Source organism: Lepidochelys kempii, chromosome 7 (genome assembly GCF_965140285.1).
Source record: "Lepidochelys kempii isolate rLepKem1 chromosome 7, rLepKem1.hap1, whole genome shotgun sequence".
Taxonomy (NCBI): Eukaryota; Metazoa; Chordata; order Testudines; family Cheloniidae; genus Lepidochelys; species Lepidochelys kempii.
The window spans coordinates 65,837,553-65,857,479 of record NC_136386.1 but is presented as its reverse complement, the minus strand read 5'-3'; positions in this window follow the sequence as shown (position 1 = coordinate 65,857,479).

The window sequence follows — 19,927 nt, the reverse complement described above, 5'->3', positions numbered from 1 at the left end:
CTGCACTGCTATCCACTGTGAACCGTTAAGGATAGCTTATCTTATGAAACATTATTTTTTTAAAAAGGATATAATCTGAAGTGTAATTAAATGTGATCTGAGATATGTAATACTCTCTTTCTGAGCACATGGAAAGGGGCCAAACTGTTTCCAAGTTACATTCTTGTGACCTGAGGTTAAGAAAAGAGGATTTCATAAACCTGACTATAAACACTCCACTACTCTTGAAGTCTTTTTTCTTCTCTACTGCACATTAGAGAAAGTGGTAAAAGCAGCAGTGAAATGATGACCTTACCTCTTTACTCCAGGAAGAGGAAGAAAACATTACATTCAGATACCTATAGGGAACTTTTTACTTGTGGATACAAGCTAGCTTACATCTATGGCAGAAAGACAAACTGAGTGGGTGTAGATTTGGGATCATTCCTGCCAAAACCATTTATAAATTGGTTTGTAGTGATAGGTTGGGCTACGAGGCCCAGATTCCAAGGGTTGTTAGGTTTGGGGGGTTTTGTAATCCACACATACTTTATATGCTAAATCATTGCTTCTTCTGGATATTTTGCTACTTAGGTACATCTGGCTTTGTTTAATGTCAGCACTTTAACTGTGCCACATTTTCATTGCAATAATCTATGATACTCTAGTGAAAAGCATGAAGGAAAGAGGCTAAATTTATTTTATCAATTTCTGTCAGATGCATATTGCCACCATATTCAGTGATCGTTCAGACAATTAATATTGTCACTTATCTGCTTTCCTGGAAACTGAGAAGCCTGAAATGTGAAACAATAAAATAAAAATCTTACCTTTACAAACTCTACCCCTAGCTGTTTTGTAGCAAACAGATATATTTTAGGCATCTAAAGAATTCCTCTGCATTCTCAATTATAATATATTTTATTATTATGCATAACCTCTACTGGAAAACAGCCAACACAAATTGTTCTCAAACCCTCTTCTCCATCCCTGGACATATTCACAGTTTCAAGTCCTTGCTATAAACTCTTAATCCTCTGCCACTACGAAGTGAACACTAGAGAGGAATCTGAAGCCATGACAACAAATTGCTTCCTGAAGATTGTGACCTAAGTCATTCTCAAGGCACCCCGCACACCCAGGTCAAACAGTTGTACATGTTCAGTAACTCAACTCCTTATTTCTACTGGGGACTGCTTAATTTGTTTTAATTTCAGGGCTTTTCTTTATGGAAGAGAAAGGTAACAACACTTTGTTTGGGGATGTGGTTAATGAGGGAACCTCCAAGTGGTTTGACGCTAAACACTCCGAAGTTCAAAGTATTCTTTGAACCTTACCTTTGCTTCTGCAAAATTTGGATTTCCATGTGAGCAAGAAAAATCTCTTGAGATTTCTTGCATTTCCAATTTTTGATGGAAATACAATGAAAACAGCACATCTAAAAGGCATTTGGAGTGTTCTACTACCATCCCCACCTAGAACCCAGAAATAAGAAGATGTGGGAATAACAGAAAAAGTCATCTGAATGTTTCAGAACCTCGAAGGTTGCATTTGGTTTTGAGAATGGATAAAGGTTATTAGTGGAATTAGGATGCTTATTTCATACCACCCATCTCTACAGGTGATTAAGGATGGTTAGACCACTTTATATTTAGATCCAGACATACCCACCCCCCTTGTCCTTTCACCTCTTTTTGCCCGAAAAGATAAAGGGAAGTATCCATTGATTTCGGAAATATATATATAGCAGTTTGATGTATTCAGATTTCTGTGCTATTTTGATTTAGCATGGTCTCATTTTATAAACATTATTTCTTTTTAATGCACCAAATAATGGTAACTAAATAAGTCTTCACTAAGGACTAAAGTTCCTCCTTCTAAAGAAGAAATATTAAGAGCCCATTCCCCGTATGCCTTATACACCCCAACTCCTAAGGTCAAAGTTTTAAGTGTGCGAAGAGTAAATTAATATGCAAGCCTACAAAGTACTTTATAGACATATAAAAATGTTTCCCATAAAACCCATGGAAGAGAAAAGAAAATTCACCAACAGGAAGAATATTAATTTAATGAAAACTTATTCCTCAAGAAACTTCTGAAAACCCTTCTATTCTGCCAAACTTTCCAGCTTAAGCAATTGTGCACCACTCAGTGTTCGCCTCCAGAATTAAGAGTGTTTGCATTGTATTATTCTTCTTATACGTTTAGGGCGAAATCCTGGCTCCATTGAAGTCAATAGCAAGACTCCCAATGACTTCAGTGGAGCCAGGATATCACCATTTATTTGTGAACTCCTCAGTCCAGAGATTCTATTCTTTGCACAGTAGTTTGACTGACTCAGGGCTGCTGCTGTAGCGCGTCTAATGAAGAAGCTCTCTGCTGACATGAGAACGCTCTCCTGTCGGCACAATAAAACCATCTCCCTGAGAGTCTGTAGGTATGTCATCAGCAGAAGCTCTCCCACTGACACAGTGTTGTCCATACTGTCACTTAGGTCGGTGGTAACTCATGTCGCTCACGGGGGTGCTTATTCATACTCCTGAGTGACATAAGTTATACTGACAACCTGTAGTGTAGACAAGCTAGACTCAGCTCTAAATAATGTAGTGATCAGAGTCTAATACCCTTAATCAAGTTGAGTCTGCTTAATTTAATTTAATTTAAAATCTGAGCTAAGTGAAGAACAATAATGAGGATGGTTGTGAAAAAGTATTCTTGCTCTATGGCTACTTGAACTCCAGACAGTAAAAAATAAACACAATTGGGGTTTTTTGTGGAAACGTTTGAAATTTTTCTTGATAAAACTGAAATTTTGAATTTTCAAAAAATTTCTCCGCTCTGTAAACTGGTAACGAACATAGCAACAATTCATTTGCAAAACCAAACAAAAACCAAACAAAAAAAACCCCTCATGTAATTGAAAATTCAACCAGCTCAAATTCTAAATATTCTTCAGTCAAAAATCTCATTGGACAATAGGAGCAATGATATCAGTATAGGAGAACTCAGACAAAAAAAGGACTGCAAAAAAGAAGAAATGGTTTTTGATGGCTGCTCACATACATAAAAACATAACAGCCATACTGGGTCAGACCAATCATCCATCTATTCCAGTATCTTGTCTTCTGACAGTGGCCAATGCCAGATGCTTAAGAGGGAATGAACAGAACAGGGCAATCAAGCGATCCATCCCATTGTCCAATCTCAGCTTCTGACACTCAGAGGATTAGGAACACCCAGAGCATGTAGTTGCATCCCTGACCATCTTGGCTAACAGCCACTGATGTACCTATCCTCCATGAAATTATCTAATTCTTTTTTGTAGCTCATTTAGCTGAAAGCAATGGGTGACATAAAGATGAAATGCTAGAAGAGTAGCAAATACTCTCATATGTATGAAGGTTGAAGATGTCAAATGAAATTCTTCCAAGATGAATAAGACAACAGTCCCCTTATTAAGGAAAGTCTGTGATGCAGAAAGAGTCACCAGTTAAATACTTTTATTTATTCTTCCTCATAATAGAATAACAAAGAGAGACTGTTTCTTACTGTCTATGTACAGCACCAAGTACAATGGGTCCAGATTTCAGCTGAGGGCTCTAGGAACTACCATAATTCAAATAAATAGAAAGACAATTACATTAAAAGGCTGCACATTTAAAATGGATACAAAAACTGTTTTAGACACAATGTATAATCAACCTGTGGAATTTACTGCTGCATGGTATCATTAAGTCATAGGAGTATACGTACAGTTAAACCAGATAGGAAAAAATTTATAAAAAAGAGTGATCAATTTTTATGCTTCTAGGCATAAGTGCATCATGAACTAGGAGTTTTTTGTTTTTTTGGTTTTTTTTAAGAAAGGTCTCCTTTCAGTTCTATAGTACAGCATTGCATATTATGACTTCCTCTCTGCCACTTCCCAGAATACTGGGCTAAATGGACTAAGGACTGTTTCAGTAGGGCAGTTTTTATGTTCTTAAAACAATAGAAGTCTGCAGAGTGACAGATTATTGAGCTTAAATTGCAAATATGGGGCCAGATTCTTATCTAAAGACAATGGAACTACACTGACGTACACTAGCTGAAGATTGGTCTCATGATGGAGGAAGATTGCTTAGTTGCACCAGTCCACAGCATATATGCTGGACATTCCAGTTTAGATGGTCAGAAATTATTTTCATATTAGCTCAGGTAGTACGTCTTTAGTTGCACTGTCTCTGCATTTAATCACAGGACAGTGAGCAGAGTGCATGAAAGAACAGTTTTGCTGTCTTGACAGCACAGCTGCTGGTAGAACACCTCTGGGAAACAATTGGAAGTTCTTGCATGCATTTATTGTGTCAGGATTGCACAGTGAGCAAGACAATATAGAGAGACCCCAATTAGTTAACCAGAACACACCTTTCGACATTCATGAAAAAAACAAACATTCCCTCAGCTACGTGGGGTCTGGGAACTTTTTGGTTTCCAAGAGCAGATGATTCGCTATTTAAAATGAAAAGTGGAAGGGCAGTTCCCTTGGTCACAGCCTGCCTCTTGGCAGCATAGAAGTTAGGGGTGTACAGTCTGTTCTGCAAACTCCACCTGCTGATTGAATTGCTTATTCATGTGTGCAGCACTGAAACTAGTACGCAGGAAATAATGAATAAGGAGTTGATCAGGGAGAGTAAAATCAAGATATGTAAACAAACCAATGACCAGTGTAAACAGCAATAGTGCACACTGTTATGTGGAACATGTAGGTCATTTTGTACATTCAGCCATTTTTCCTCAAATCATCAGCCTCTTTCTCCTTCCAGATATTCCTTGCTCCTTATCACTAGGATCATATGAACCAGTATGGATAAAGAAAACTCTCCTATAAAGGGAAATGGGAAAAAGTCTGTCACTGAAAAAATTATCAAAGTACTCTGCAAAATGTCTAATATTCAGTATATAGCAATCAGAATTGACACACTTTTAAAGACGGGAGGGCCTCATCCATCTTGAAATTTAAAAGTTAACTGCCCTCCAAGGGAAGGTCCTCAATTGTTTGGACTTCCTGGAAAATCCAAGAAGATTGGAGGCGGGAAGAGCTTTTCCTGGCCAACCATGTAGCCATAGTACACGCTGCTGTGTTGAGCCTGAAAGGATGTGTGGACTAGCAGCTGTACTTTAGACACAATGGACTTTAGTGCCTCTTGGTGTTCTTGAGGAAACCTGACCACACAGACTTGAAGCAGTTTGTTCTAATTCAAATAATCATAGATCCACAGTGTTTGGTAATTAACCGGGCTCATCTGAAGGCTGGCAGATGGGCAGACTTTACATCTGAACAGGTCTAGCCTCTTCAGGTCTTTCTCCCTAGGTGAAGATTTGGGAGGTCCCTGCTGCTTTGATCTCTTGGACTCCAAACCCCCGATACTGACTGGGAATAAAATACACAGATCCCTTGGAAGGGATTTGGTACTTCCTGACAGCATGAGCCACTGTTCTTTTGCAGTTTCCAAGAGTCCCTGATTTTAGGCATGGCGAGCCTGCTGGGCATGGAAAGATAGCAAAGTGTGCAGGAGTTTGTGAGGTTTCTCCTGCACCACTTTCAGAGGTACATCTAGAGTCCCTGCCATGTGCTTAATGAGGTCCTGGAGTGCCGTGAAGTCATTGACTGAATAGATTTACTGTGTCATTGGGAGAGGACAAGAAAATGACAGTGGCGACAAGCTGTACTTTTTGTACATGCTGTTCCTCATCACTTTCCTCCTGCTGCCTTGTCAGGATCTTAGGCTGTGTCTACACTGCCACTTTCAGTGCTAAAACTTTAGTTATTCAGGGGTGTGAACCCCCCACCCTGAGCAACAAAACTTTTAGCGCTGAAAAGCGACAGTATAGATGGCGCTTTATCGCCGGGAGCGCTCTCCTCTGGCGATAAAGGATGATTACACTGCCCATGTCACAGCTCTGTTAAATTCAAAGTAAAGTTTTTCTCTCCACGTGCTCTCCACAGTCTTACTGGACTCACTTCTTAGGCCAGGACGCCTTCTTCCGATTAATGGATGCTTCCTTTGTTCCTTCTGGTGTAGTCAGACAATAGACAGAGAAAGCAAAGAGGAGGAAGTTCCTGGGGGTCTCTCTTCTCTTTTTATAGTCCTCTCCCTCCTTTGAGAAGCATCTCCAGTTGGAAGCATGGGGACAGGCAGACTGTGTGGACAGGAACCCCATACTGTTTCTTTGCTAAGATGTAGATTTATCGCTCAGGTCCATTTTTCTGCCGATGAATAGCCACTTAGCAGGTAATGGCCCATTGACCTTGTTTACACCTGGCTGAGGCATCAGCTTGCCCTGTGTCTCTGAGGAACTGGTTTTGCCACTCCCCAGATTTGGCGCATGTCTTAGTAACACCATACATTGCAATTGTATAACTTGACATATATTGTTGCCACACATTTTACCAGGACAATAATGACCAACAAATTATGAGTTTTCAAATGATACCTCACAAGGCATACTTTGTATAAAGACTGCAACAATAGTGTGGAAGGGGTGAATATAGGGGTATAGTTTGTTACTGGGCCATCTTGTCTGGAGTGTCCTGACTCTACTGTGCTCTACCTAAATGGGTGAAGTCTAAACCCAAGATATCCCCTTTACCTGCCATACTGATAACTTGTTAGCTGGTAGCTTACTTATCACCGCCCTCAACGTCTCAAGGAGATAAGGAGGCTCTGGTGCTAGGCCCACAGATAAAGCACTTGGTACTGTACATACCCTAGACATGAACACATTAGGTATCAAAGGCACTGGGCACCAAAGAACATGGTTCTGAGGTTGCCGGTACGTAAGTGCTGAGAGCTAAGCTGCTGAAAACCGAGGCCCCACATGCCAACAGACTGGTACCAAGAGAGATTTGGTCTGCAGGCTTAGTGGCTCGCTTAATAGAGAGAATAACAGGAGGGCCCTTCTCAGGCCAAGCCCAGTGAGCCATACAGAAAGGGGTGTTCTGACTACAACAAGCAATTACTTTTCACCCACAGGCAACAAGACTAACCACTGAGTAAACTAGCATGTGGTGCAGAGAAGCAGGCAGACACTTCCGGTGTTCCATCTCACTGCCACATGCAGTCAAAGGGAACTGCGGGATACCTAGGCCTACTCTGCCCTTGGCTTGGGAGAGTGGAGAATGAAGACTTCTAGTATGCAGGAGTGACCCCAACAAGTACTGTAGGCCAAAAGAATCCAATCTCACATACATGGGGCCCAGGCACACCAAGAGTGGAATCCATGTGGACAGTCTCTTGAAGCACCCTTTCATTCTGACTGTATGCGGAATATAAACACGTTTGATAACGGGAAGATCATTTTCATGGATATATTTTTACTTCTCTCTCTCTTCTGGTAACTTGGCTGGTCAGTATGCAGTCTTCTGGTTAGGAATTTAGTAGGGTGTATTGGTTGGTGATTTAAAGGGTTTAATCATCTAAGTTCTGGATGCATCAGGCTTCCTCATGAAAAGAGCTGTGTCTGCATTTCTTCTTTTTATATGTGTAAAAATAAAACAAAAAACCCAAAAACTTGGCTGTGCTGTCAAATTCATGAAGCCCAAACTTATTTACATTTGCTTCATAGAAGAGGGAGTTTATAATAGCTGAACGCAGGCAGCTCTGTGAAGCAAGCCTACCATTCCTGCTAGTCTTACATATAATCAATGAGCCTGCCGTGCATACACTGATGAATTGGACAATGTGACCGAGGGACTGAGTCACATTCAATCAACTCCATTTCCAGCAATGTGTCAGCAATGACGCCTGCCTTGTTTTGTAGTGCTATACACACATGACTATCTAGAAAAAGTATAATTGAACAGTCTTCTTTAAGAGCTTTTTTAAAATGTCTAGATATACGTTTGGCATTTTCTCAGTAATAACTATAGTATTAGCCAAGAGATTTTTCTGCCAGCATGAGACTTCCAAACATAGACCAAGCACATCCACAAAGCTGTAGTCACTTGGTCTGAAAGATAAAACATAACAAGGACTTGCTGGTAATGTTCATTTAGCCCTAGAGTGCAGCAGGGTGAGATCTTTAATCTGTCCAGTGGAATAGGAGGAGATGGTAAATCTAATAATTCACCGCAAAAAGGAGACATGCTCTTCAGTGACTGTCTGCAGCCATTATTCCACCTCAGGCTGTGAACTCAAGCAGGAAGGAGAGCCAGACCTTGGTACTATTTGATTATTCCATAGGTAGTTGCCCTCCAATGCCCCAACATGATATTAGGAAGCACTGTTAGCTGGATATGCTGTCTTTCAAATGACTGAACAAAAGGTACTAAGGTGGGAGATCAATTCAGGAACCATGGCTGATAGAAACAGAGAGGACTAGCACCCCCCCGCCCAGGGAAATATTATTGGGGGGGGTCCACCCTCATGTACAATGCACATGCCGGGGTGTGTGTGGGGGGGAAGTGTGGAGATGAGAGTGGGAACCAGAGGGGCTGGAGCAGCCATGGCAGCACCAAGGATAGGGCCAGGGAGAGGGACTTGCAGGGGCTGGAGTAGGCAGGAACCCCCAGGACGCACCTCTGAGCCTGAAGCCAGCAGCCCTCCCTCCCAACAAGTCTCAGTATTTCCCCTCACTCCCCCTCCTATCCCATGCGTGTACACACACACACACACACACACACTTACTTCACAGTTTTACTTCAAGTTTTGCCACCCCTAAAATGACCTATTCACAATAGTCCATTTTTTAGTCCAGGTGTCCTAACCAAATTCCAATTTGGGCAGCTTCATTCTGTCTATCTAAATGCCCACTACAGTATCACTTGGAAAAGATATTGGTTTAATTAGTAGTAAGTGATGCAGGCAGAATAGCAAGAAAGAGCACTTTATTAAACATGGTGAGGAGTCAATGGTACATCCTGAGGCTGGCATTCCTAATGCTCTGGATGCTCAGAAAACCTGATCTTCTTTCTCCAGCTCTGCTTATCACATGACACGATTTGGGCCAGGGTCTAATTTCAGACTGCTGCAGATCAGGATGAAGTCAAGAGTTACACTAGTTTTATGCTAAAATAAGTGAAAGGATATCATCTTTGCTTCCTGTCTTAAACATGTTGAATGTTGCTTTGTGAGGATCATAAACAGAGAACATATTCTACCTTAGATGTCCCTGTCTTTCAGTGATGGGTAAAATGAGTCCAGTATAAACTTTGCAATGCCTGTTGAGGTCTTCTGAGATGGGCTAAACAAATGCAGAAAGCAGGGAGAATGGTGATCACCAAATAGAAGAGCAAACCAAAGGCAAGTCATGTTCCTGTTTGAGGTTCCCTGTTCCTCAGGACACTCAGAGGGCAATAATTACAACAAAACAAATTGCTATTAACAATAAACAGGAAAGTTGTGACCAGACGAGGAATACTCTGTGTTAAAGCCATTGTCCCAACCTTCTCTCTGCTCTGAAGGTATCTCCAGCCTTCCTGCTATGCAGTCTGACTGATTATTTTGCAGTTTACAATCCTGCCTCATTCTCTTTCCCTAAGCAGCTGTGCAGGAAGAGGAAGAATCCCAGCTGGTAGGAAACTCTTGTTTGGAGGTTATAAGGTAGGAACAATGCACAGTACAGCAATATTCCACAGTGATAATCCAAGCCACCACAATAGCTATTGTGAGATGGATTCTATCGGACTGTTGCTGCAGTATAGAAATAACCAAATGGTAGTAGCCTTGGACAAAAATGAGAGTTTCCTCACTAACTTCTACTAATGTTATGTAACCTCAAGTTAATTTGCAATCAATTACTTTGGAGATAACCTAGAGGAGACCAGGCACTGGTAGTCTTTACCTTGATGTAGCTAGTCTAGGTAAACCCTAGCTTGGAGGTATAGGACAAGGTAGATGTACTTGTGCTTTGTGTCCATCCGTGTTAAAAGCATGCCTTTTCTGTTGCTGTGAATCAGCCATCAGGAAGTGTAACTGCAGCACATGTAGACATACCCCAGCTAGCTTTCACCTAGCGATCTCAAACAACAAGAGGATTGAAGCCACAGCAGCGCGAGTAGTGGCACAGACTAGCTGCCTGAGGATATATCTCAGGTCCCAAGTGAGCTTGTACATTATGTCTGCATGTGCTGCAGTCACCCCTCTGACTGCAGCGTAGACATACTCTAAGTCTGGGGAAACCCAGAAGCAATAACTCTCACAGGGGTGAACTATCCCAGTCACTGCAATGGAGTGTTAACAATAAAACCTAAAGATGGTCATTTCACTATCAATATCATTAGTCATTTCATGGCTGAGCACTGAAACACCCAGCTAATTAGCTTAACCACAGTCCCAAAATAAAATATTGGACTGACTTTACCATTCATTTTTATATTTAATTCAAGTTAAATCCTCAGGTTTTAATTTTTTTCTGAAACCAGCTCATATTTACTAGCATTTCCACCAGAGCATTTCCAAATCCAGATGCCATGTCACAGAGCTTACAGTTCCATTTGCTAGAGAGTACATGAGGCAGTGATAGGACTTTTTATATGGGAACATAAGCATTTGGGCCCCATTGACTTCAGTGGGCCAGAATTTCACTGGTGGAATCAAGCCAATAGTAGTATATTGTATAAATATACTTCACATTTCTTTAACACCTTCTATTAGAAGTGATCTCAAATACAGCATATTATGTTTTCTTTCTGAGAAACCTACAATGGAGCCCTTGAATGCACAAACAATTTTTGCTCCTTCCTTGGAGGGACAGTGCAACAATATAGTGTTGAATCCCACAGTGTTCTTGCCAGCAAGTTAAAGAAGTATGGGCTGGATGAATGGACTACAATGTGGATAGAAAGCTGGCTAGACTATCGGGCTCAACGGGTAGTGATCAATGGCTCCATGTCTAGTTGGCAGCCGGTACCAAGTGGAGTGCCCCAAGGGTTGGTCCTGGGGCCGGTTTTGTTCAATATCTTCATTAATGATCTGGAGGATGGTGTGGATTGCACCCTCAGCAAGTTTGCAGATGACACTAAACTGGGAGGAGAGGTAGATACAGTGGAGGGTAGGGATAGGACAGAGGGACCTAGACAAATTAGAGGATTGGGCCAAAAGATATCTGATGAGGTCCAACAAAGACCAGTGCAGAGTCCTGCACTTAGGACAGAAGAATCCCATGCACCACTACAGACTAGGGACCATTCGGCTAGGCAGCAGTTCTGCAGAAAAGGACCTAGGGGTTACAGTGGATGAGCAGCTGGATATGGGTCAACAGTGTGCCCTTGTTGCCAAGAAGGCCAACGGCATTTTGGGATGTTTAAGTAGGGGCATTGCCAGCAGATCGAGGGACGTGATCGTTCCCCTCTATACGACATTGGTGAGGCTTCATCTGGAGTATTGTGTCCAGTTTTGGGCCCCACACTACAAGAAGGATGTGGAAAAATTGGAAAACGTCCAGCGGAGGTCAACAAAAATGATTAGGGGACTGGAACACGTGACTTATGAGGAGAGGCTGAGGGAACTGGGATTGTTTAGTCTGCGGAAGAGAAGAATGAGGGGGGATTTGATAGCTGCTTTCAACTACCTGGGGCGGGGCGGGGTTCCAAAGAGGATGGATCTAGACTGTTCTCAGTGGTAGCTGATGACAGAACGAGGAGTAATGGTCTCAAGTTGCAGTGGGGGTGGTTTAGGTTGGATATTAGGAAAAACTTTTTCACTAGGAGGGTGGTGAAACACTGGAATGCGTTACCTAGGGAGGTGGTGGAATCTCCTCCCTTTGAATTTTTTAAGGTCAGGCTTCGCAAAGCCCTGGCTGGGATGATTTAGTTGGGGATTGGTCCTAATTTGAGCAGGGAGTTGGACTAGATGACCTCCTGAGGTCCCTTCCAACCCTGATATTCTATGATAGCGAATTCCAACTTTCTGGGAGATGTCAGCTGGGTGTGGAAGAGAATGCATTGTATTCCTGATGTATCAAAGCGACTGTCCTTTGGTGGCTCCTGCTTCAATGAAATAAGTAGGTGGCTAACACATATTTCTGGTGGAGCCACACACAAAAAGGAGTTCACTGACCTGTCGTGTATAAAGGAGGAGACAAGGATTGTGTGTCTGGCTCTGTTTAGAAGTTACTTGATGCAATGAATAGAGTATCCATTTGAGCTTGAAAGGTTTATCTTCAAACAAAACTTTAGGAACAGGGCAATAAGCACAAGGATCTAGTGCTGAAATCTATTCGAAGGGCGTTTGAAATTGTCTGATGTTCACATTTCAATTGCAAGCAGCCCTTTGAAACTTTTGATCCTGCACTTTTATCTTTATCTGTTCTTCCTGGATGTTTTAAGAGCACTCATTTTGCCAGTATACATTTCCCTGCCTTTTTCTTTCTTTTTTTCACGGGACAGCTGACACTTGCCCTAAGATTGGATGATTTTCTATTATCATCTGAATGGGTTTTTTTGCACAAAGCGCCAGTACGTGTTCATTGATATGCATATCGTAAGAGTGTGGTGCAGCAGTTTGGATCCAGAGTGGCAGTTGTATGTATATTCTTTTCTGGTTCAGATTGTGTGAAGTGAACATTGCAAATTTGCTTCAAAATCATTAGCAAATGCATTAAGCCAAATTCATCCCTGGTGTAACTTCACAGACGCTGATATACTAATCATTGAGAGTGTATATAACTAGTCCTGGGCCTCCAATGTTCAGAAATATGTGATAGTGTTTAGTCTTTTGTTAATCTACACCTCCAATTATACATTCTAGTAACTATGCCAATGGCTTGTTATAGAGTCACCATTTGCACTGCTAAAGTTAAAGATCTGCCAGCATTCCCATTACATTTAGATGGGATTTATAATTCCATTCTTTATACTCAGATTTTTATAATTAGGTGATAGGAATTCACTGTGAGCAGAGTTTGGTTTATGAACTTTCAGTTCAGAGCCTTTTCTTTTTATTTCTAAAACTGCAGATTTTATATTTAGAAATATCAAAAAAACTACAGCTGTCCAAATACTGTTTGAAAGTATTCAGAAGAATTCCAAAGTGCTGTTTGGTTTGTAGACCACATTATCTATAATGCACAAATTAGTGTTCATTCACTTATGTTTGGGGAAAGGCCATATTAGCATTAAATCAAGGTTATTTTCACACAGATGGGAGTATTTGTTGTTCAGAATTCTAGTTATTTTCTATTCATTCTACTCATTATTCTCTTCATCCAATCAAGGGGCAGAAAATTTACCATGTAATTTAAGTAACCAATCACATGCCAACAATAATGAATAGCAAGTAGTCAAAGTATACAGTTCATGTGCAACCTCATAGGCTGAAATGTGTTCAAATGGCTCAGCAAATACCAAATACAGACATCAGTTTTGATTTGTGAAGGATTCACAAACTGAAAGAGCCTAAATTTATCAGAGATCATAGTCACAAAATATAATTCAACCAGCTGTACATAAAAAAAAAAGATTGAAGCTACTGGCAATTCACGTTCAGTGCTTATCTCACACAATGAAATCTTTGACAGAAACATGACAGTTGTTGTTTAAAAATGATTTTATATAAACAAAAATCGAAGACTGCTGTTTTAAATCTGGCTACTATGCAGTTGTGGAGTTATGCTGTAAAATAATTTCTTTATGTGGGGTAATATAACCTAACCAGGCAATTACAAATTTCTTTTTGACAAATATTGGCAAACTTATGCACTGAAAGGAGAACTCCCCAGAGCTGGCTCTCTCTTCCTCCCACTGCTGCTAACCTCACCCCATATGCCTCTCTACCCTGCTCTCCATCCGTACCAACCTGGGACCTCTTCTCTTCATGCTTCAGATATCGTTGGATAGGACCACTGGCAAGCCCTCTTGCCCCCCAGTGTGCTCTTTCATCAGGAGACCTAGGTGGCTACCTTCTCTGCTTTCAATGTGTCTTTGGCGGCACCTCTTTCCATCAAGGTCTTTATGGGGCCTCTGCCTTCACAAGTCTTAAATTGTTTCTTTTGGCAAGGCATGAGCTGGAAAATCCCACCATTCCCTTTGCCAGCTATTTCTACTGCAACAAGGCTGAGAGAAGTCTCATATTCACTAGCAACGAACACTGGCAACAGAAGAGAGGCTAATAAACCCTAACATGCAATTGCTGCCCAGAAATGTCTTAGCTGCCCACACACACCAAAATATATCGACCTTGTCTCACTGAAAGCTCTGGAGAGGTTGGCAACAGTGGGAGAGGTCAGGCCTGCTACTTCTGTACAATTGGTGGCATATCCAACCGCTACCAGAAGGCCCTTTAAGAATTGTGGATGCAGTGGCCTATATATATTGCCGAAGCGAAGACCCTCTTTGGAAAGAGGAGGTCATACCATGGAAGTACTGGAGGAGCCCAGCACCCCAGATCCTGGAAGCTTAGGAAGTATATATCAGGAGAAAAGAAATGGGCTTTGCACTTATGCTAACCACCTATGGCCAAGCTTGTGAATTTCAGCAGACATGGGTTCAGTTTTAGAAATGAAGTTCTAAAAGTCTGTGTTTCAGGCTACGTCTACACTTCCATGGTAAGTCAACCAAAATTACACAACTCCAGCTACATGAATAACGTAGTTGGAGTCGACGTAGCTTAGGTCAACTTACTGTGATGTCTATACCGTGCTGGGTTGACAGGAGACACTCTCCCGCTGACTTACTTTACTCTTCTCATTCTGGGTGGAGTACCAGGGTCAACAGGAAAGTGCTCTGCCATTGATTTAGACCTGCTAAATCAACCCAGGTGCATCAATCACCGAAGCATCCATCTGGCGGTAGTGTAGACATAGCCTCGGTTTGAGTTTATGAGGTTCATGGGAATATCTGCAGAGTTTTAGCTTCTGCTTGAGAGCCTGCTCCACATTAATCTAATGACAAGACTCTACTAGGACGTTTTCCATAGTATGCACCACATCACTCCTAGCTATACAATATGAACCACATAGAAAATCAACCCTCCTGTGTCTCCTAGTGGAAGGGTAAAGCCTATACTATTTCATAAACATGAGACAAAATAAACAGCCTAAAATATGGTCTTCCCTTGAAGAATGGCCTCACTTTCTTTATTACACAGCAGCATCAGGGTCACTGTTGAATGCACTTTTATATCTTCTCCTGTTGAGAAGAATAAGTTCCCAAAAAGGTATGAAGGGAAAATGAACAGAAACTTGTGCAGATAAATCTCTGATGTCCAAAAGGCAGAAAATGAAACTCTTTGTTTTAGATGATGGGTAAGAAACCATCCTATTTGTCACTATAGGAAATGCAGCTAGCATTCCCTACAAGCAATGACGAGGTGGCTGTCGTGGTCCTGTGAAGACAGAGGTGAGGGTTTAAGGGCACCTAGAAACTATGGAGATTGTCAGATTAGAAACTGATCGGCTAGTTAGATGATAGAGAGACAGATGACTTAACTACTCCATCTACTGGCAAATAACTAAGCAAACTGTGTGCAGATATCGGAGTGCTGTTTATGGCTAAAGAAAAATAAAGATGCTCTCAGAATGGTATCTTTCAACTCCAGTTTGAAAAAAATGCAGTTTATTAGTTTTTCTTCCTTCCCCTGCTCCCAAACACTGATGGTTCATGTTCTGACATGTGCCATTTAAGCTGCATAAATTAAGCTGAGTTGTGTATAAAAGATGGGTTGCGTTACCCAAGGGAATAGAATATTTTCCCAGTAACTTATATAAAAAGCTGACCTCTGTTTGACTTATTCTCCTAGCTACTTTACTTTTACTTCCACTTTGTCCCTTCAATTTTTACTTTGTTTGATTTCTTAGGGACCTTACATAAGGCCCATGATGGTGAGAGTTCCACCCACAATGTCCTCACCCTCCCCGGAGGCCTACAGGCTGCGAACACAGTTACCAAAGCAGGCAAGGATGTAGTCATGGTGATCATGCATAGTGCTGCTGCAGCACCACAGAGCTCCTACAATGTACCTACTAAAGATTAAAGTTGCCCTCTGGGATAGAAACGCCAAGGGAGGGTAAGTGGAAGTACCACTGACTGCTCTCGGTCTGATTAACATCCTCAGGGACAAAAAGGGCCAAAAGATGCAGTGTGTACATTCCTGAGCCAGCAAGAGTGAATCTGACCTTCTAATTGAAGAAGCAACAGCGCATCCACAACTTTACTTATTGGCCTTCTCCCCCTCCTCTGAACATCATTGCATGCACATTTCATTCAGCACTTGCTATCCTACCATCTCCTCAGCACCACTGAAATCTAACCTTGACAAGGCACTGGGAACACCCCAAAGTGAAACAGAGAAGGTGACCTAATAGATGTTTTCTATCTCTAACTTCTCAAAGTCTGATTACGGGTCTCATGTTCACAGCATACACACACAGAAAGTACATAACAACTATAACATACTCCAGCTGGAAAGCTGCAGCATAACACTACTTTTAGTCTTAGAGAATCCAGACTGATAACACACAATAACCGGAAAGAGAGAGACAAAGCAGGCTGCTCCCAAAGGCAGAGAGGCACAACCCACACCACCTTGTTCCAGCCTGGCTCTTTGCAGACTTCCCAAACAGAATCCCCTAGCCTGCAAGCAGGGCCAGGAAACCTCTTAAAATGTCAAGTGACAGCTTTTAAGGGTGTTTTGAAAATTGTATAAAAAACAAAACACAATATCAACATCAAAAATAATAAAATAAAACACTTTCATTCATCTTCATGGAGTGCAGGATGAAAGGCTCAGAAGCCAACTTGACCTCTCCTCCGGCCCCTGATGCCGCATGGGGCCAGGGTAGAATTAACTTCAATGCAGGCGCAACATAGCCAATATGCCACCCCCTGTGCAAGCCCCAGGGATGGGAAGAAGCTTGTTAGGGGCAGTATCTGTAGTGCTTCATGCTATGGAGATTATAGGTTGCAGAGCAACACACTGACAGCCCTGGGGAGGCTGCCATAAGTTAGAACAGCCCCCAGGGCAGCTCTGCCTTATTCCAGGGACCTTTTCAGCCTCTGCAGAAAGCGAGAATCCAATATGCACAAAGGTGGTAAAAACCATCTTTATCCCACCTCTTCTGTCCCCACAGTCTTCTATGCTGCATCTCACGACACAGAAATCACTTCCTTACACACCCACCACGAGCTCTACTTTGGCCTTTACAATTGTTTCTAAACTTTCACAATTTCTAAAAAGAAATGTCCTGGTCAAAACATCATTTCTAACTTAACTTTCCACTCCTATCTAAAGTTAATATTTTTGTTCCATTTGCTGCCCACATGGTAATACAGCTCCCCACAACCCTTTTCCCTGCCCTTAAATAATTGTTCTCAGAACGCATAAGTCCCTATCTCTGATGAGAATATTGCACTTTGGAGGAGGTGAACTTGTGTATCAAATAGATTTCAGGGGCACTATACGAGATAATCATGGAGTTATTCTACAATGACCCTATAGAAGAGTGACTCACCAGCTTGCGCGCCCCTTCATGGCTGGGAATGGCATAGCAGACTCTCCTCCTTGGGCACCCCCTGCTGACAACTGCACTGGCCTCTTGGTCATCTGTTTCTTGTCATGACTCAGCCTTCCGGCCAGGTCACATTCAGTCCCGCCAGTGCCACGTTAACAGAGTCCCGCAAACAAATAGTCCAGTGACCTTGTGTCAGGTCTTCGTCCCCTAATTCTGGATCCTATGTCCCTTCTCTCAGGGCTTCCAATAGTCCTAACCTCTTGTATCAGGGAGGTTTTTTGCTCCCTCCCTTGATTGCTGGTAGGGGAACCCAGGTCCTCACTTTCCTCTGGGTTCCAATCCAGGAAACCTGTAGCAAGGAGCCTCCGACTCCATACTGCCTCCCTAAACTAGTTCCTATTGTGGCCTCTCATTAAGACTTTTTCCCTAGCTCCCTTTCCAGTCTCCTCAGTGTTCTTTCCATCTCTTGTAGTGAGCAAGACCTCCCAGGGTTTTCTCCCTGGAGGTCTAGTTCCCACCCCTTTTGTTAGTGATCGTGACAGGAACTTGTTCAACTTCTGAGTCTTTCCAGTGTCTCTCCTGGCTATTTCCAGAGTCCTCTTCTCAGCAGAAGGCCCCAAGACCTACTCTATGTCTGGGCTTCCTGCCTCAAGCAAACTCTTTGCCACCCTCCCAGGCTCTGCAAAGTTCTTTCCTGCTTTGCTACAGGAAGCCCAGTTCCTCCTAAGCCCTTGACCCTCAAGTCTTCTTCCCTGGACTCCTTATCTCAGGACTGCCTCAGGAGTCTATTTCATATCTGCTGTGCTTCTCCCTTCAGGACCAGGACCAGGGTACCAGTTCTCTCTGACAGCTCCTCCACTTAAATCAGCCACGCAGCTCCTCTCCATCTGGGTGATACACTGAATTAAATCTGACATACCCTCCAGGTGCCATCAGGTGCCTCTCTAGCTCCCTTTAACTTTTACACTGCAAGTGTGGGGTGCATACACCCCAATGACAGACCCTTCAAAGCTGTTGTAATGGTAAGACCCTGCTATACAATTAGCGTCGGGGGAAAAAAAGATCCCCAAATCCTTAAAATATGAATGAAGCTTAAGATTTTTAGAGGGTGCTCTGGAGATAGAGGCAACTTTGAGTCAGTACATCAGATTATTCTAGCATTATGACCACCTATTTCTTCTTGAACAATTGTTTAGGACTACATTAGTTTCCATTTGCACTACTTTTGTGTAACCATGCTGGTGGATTTAGTTTGCCAGTCTTCCCAAGTCCACAGTTTTAGCTTGAATCTGAAGTTTGTATGAATGAAGCACAGAAGCCAGTCTTCCTGATTGCACTGAAGTCAACGGCAAAACTCTCATTGGACTTTAATTGGGCCAGGATTTCATTCCACAACTCCACTGACATCAGTGGAACTGTGCCTTCTTATTCCAACAGTCAGTGACTTTCTTTGGATATGATATTGCTCCCACTGAAGTCAATGAGAGTCTTGCCATTGGGTCTGTTCCCTTAGAAGTCAATCCTCTGAATAGACTGGGTACAAATGGGACTTCGGTACCTAGGTTGCTCTATCACGTCTGAAAATGTTATCCATTCTCTTTACCTGTATTGCTGTGCTCCAAGGCCACCTTGCTCTTTGATAAATATTACCAGATCCTTTTTCATGAAGGCATCTCTGCTCTGATATAGCTGGATGCTGAAATTGCGGTATCTCCTCTGGTTCCAAAGCACTGGCATTTTTAAAATGTGTCACAACAGAATCCTTGAGTCCACATTTATTTTGAAGACATTCAAGCAAAATCTATAAACCCTGATGTCTGAGTCAGATGTGTTGGGTTTGAACATATGGTGCATTGTTCATTAAAACCAAATTATCTCAAAAGTTTCCTCTGCTAGTATCATAAAATAAAGGAAAGGGTAACCACCTTTCTGTATACAGAGCTATAAAATCCCTCCTGGCCAGAGGCAAAACCCTTTCACCTGTAAAGGGTTAAGAAGCTAAGATAACCTCGCTGGCACCTCACCAAAAGGACCAATGAGAAGACAAGATACTTTCAAATCGGGAGGTGGGGGGAAACAAAGGGTCTGTCTGTCTGTGTGATGCTTTTGCCAGGAACAGATCAGGAATGCAGACTCAGAACTTCTGTAAAGTTAGTAAGTAATCTAGCTAGAAATGTGTTAGATTTCCTTTTGTTTTATGGCTAGTAAAATATGCTCTGCTGAATGGAATGTATATTCCTGTTTTTGTGTCTTTTTGTAACTTAAGGTTTTGCCTAGAGGGATTCTCTATGTTTTGAATCTAATTACCCTGGAAGGTATTTACCATCCTGATTTTACAAAGGTGATTCTCTTACCTTGTCTTTAATTAAAATTCTTCTTTTAAGAACCTGATTGATTTTTCATTGTTCTTAAGATCCAAGGGTGTTCACCTGTACAAATTGGTGAGGATTTTTTAATCTAGCCTTCCCCAGGAAAGGGGGTGTAGAACTTGGGGGGATATTTTGGGGGAAGATCTTTG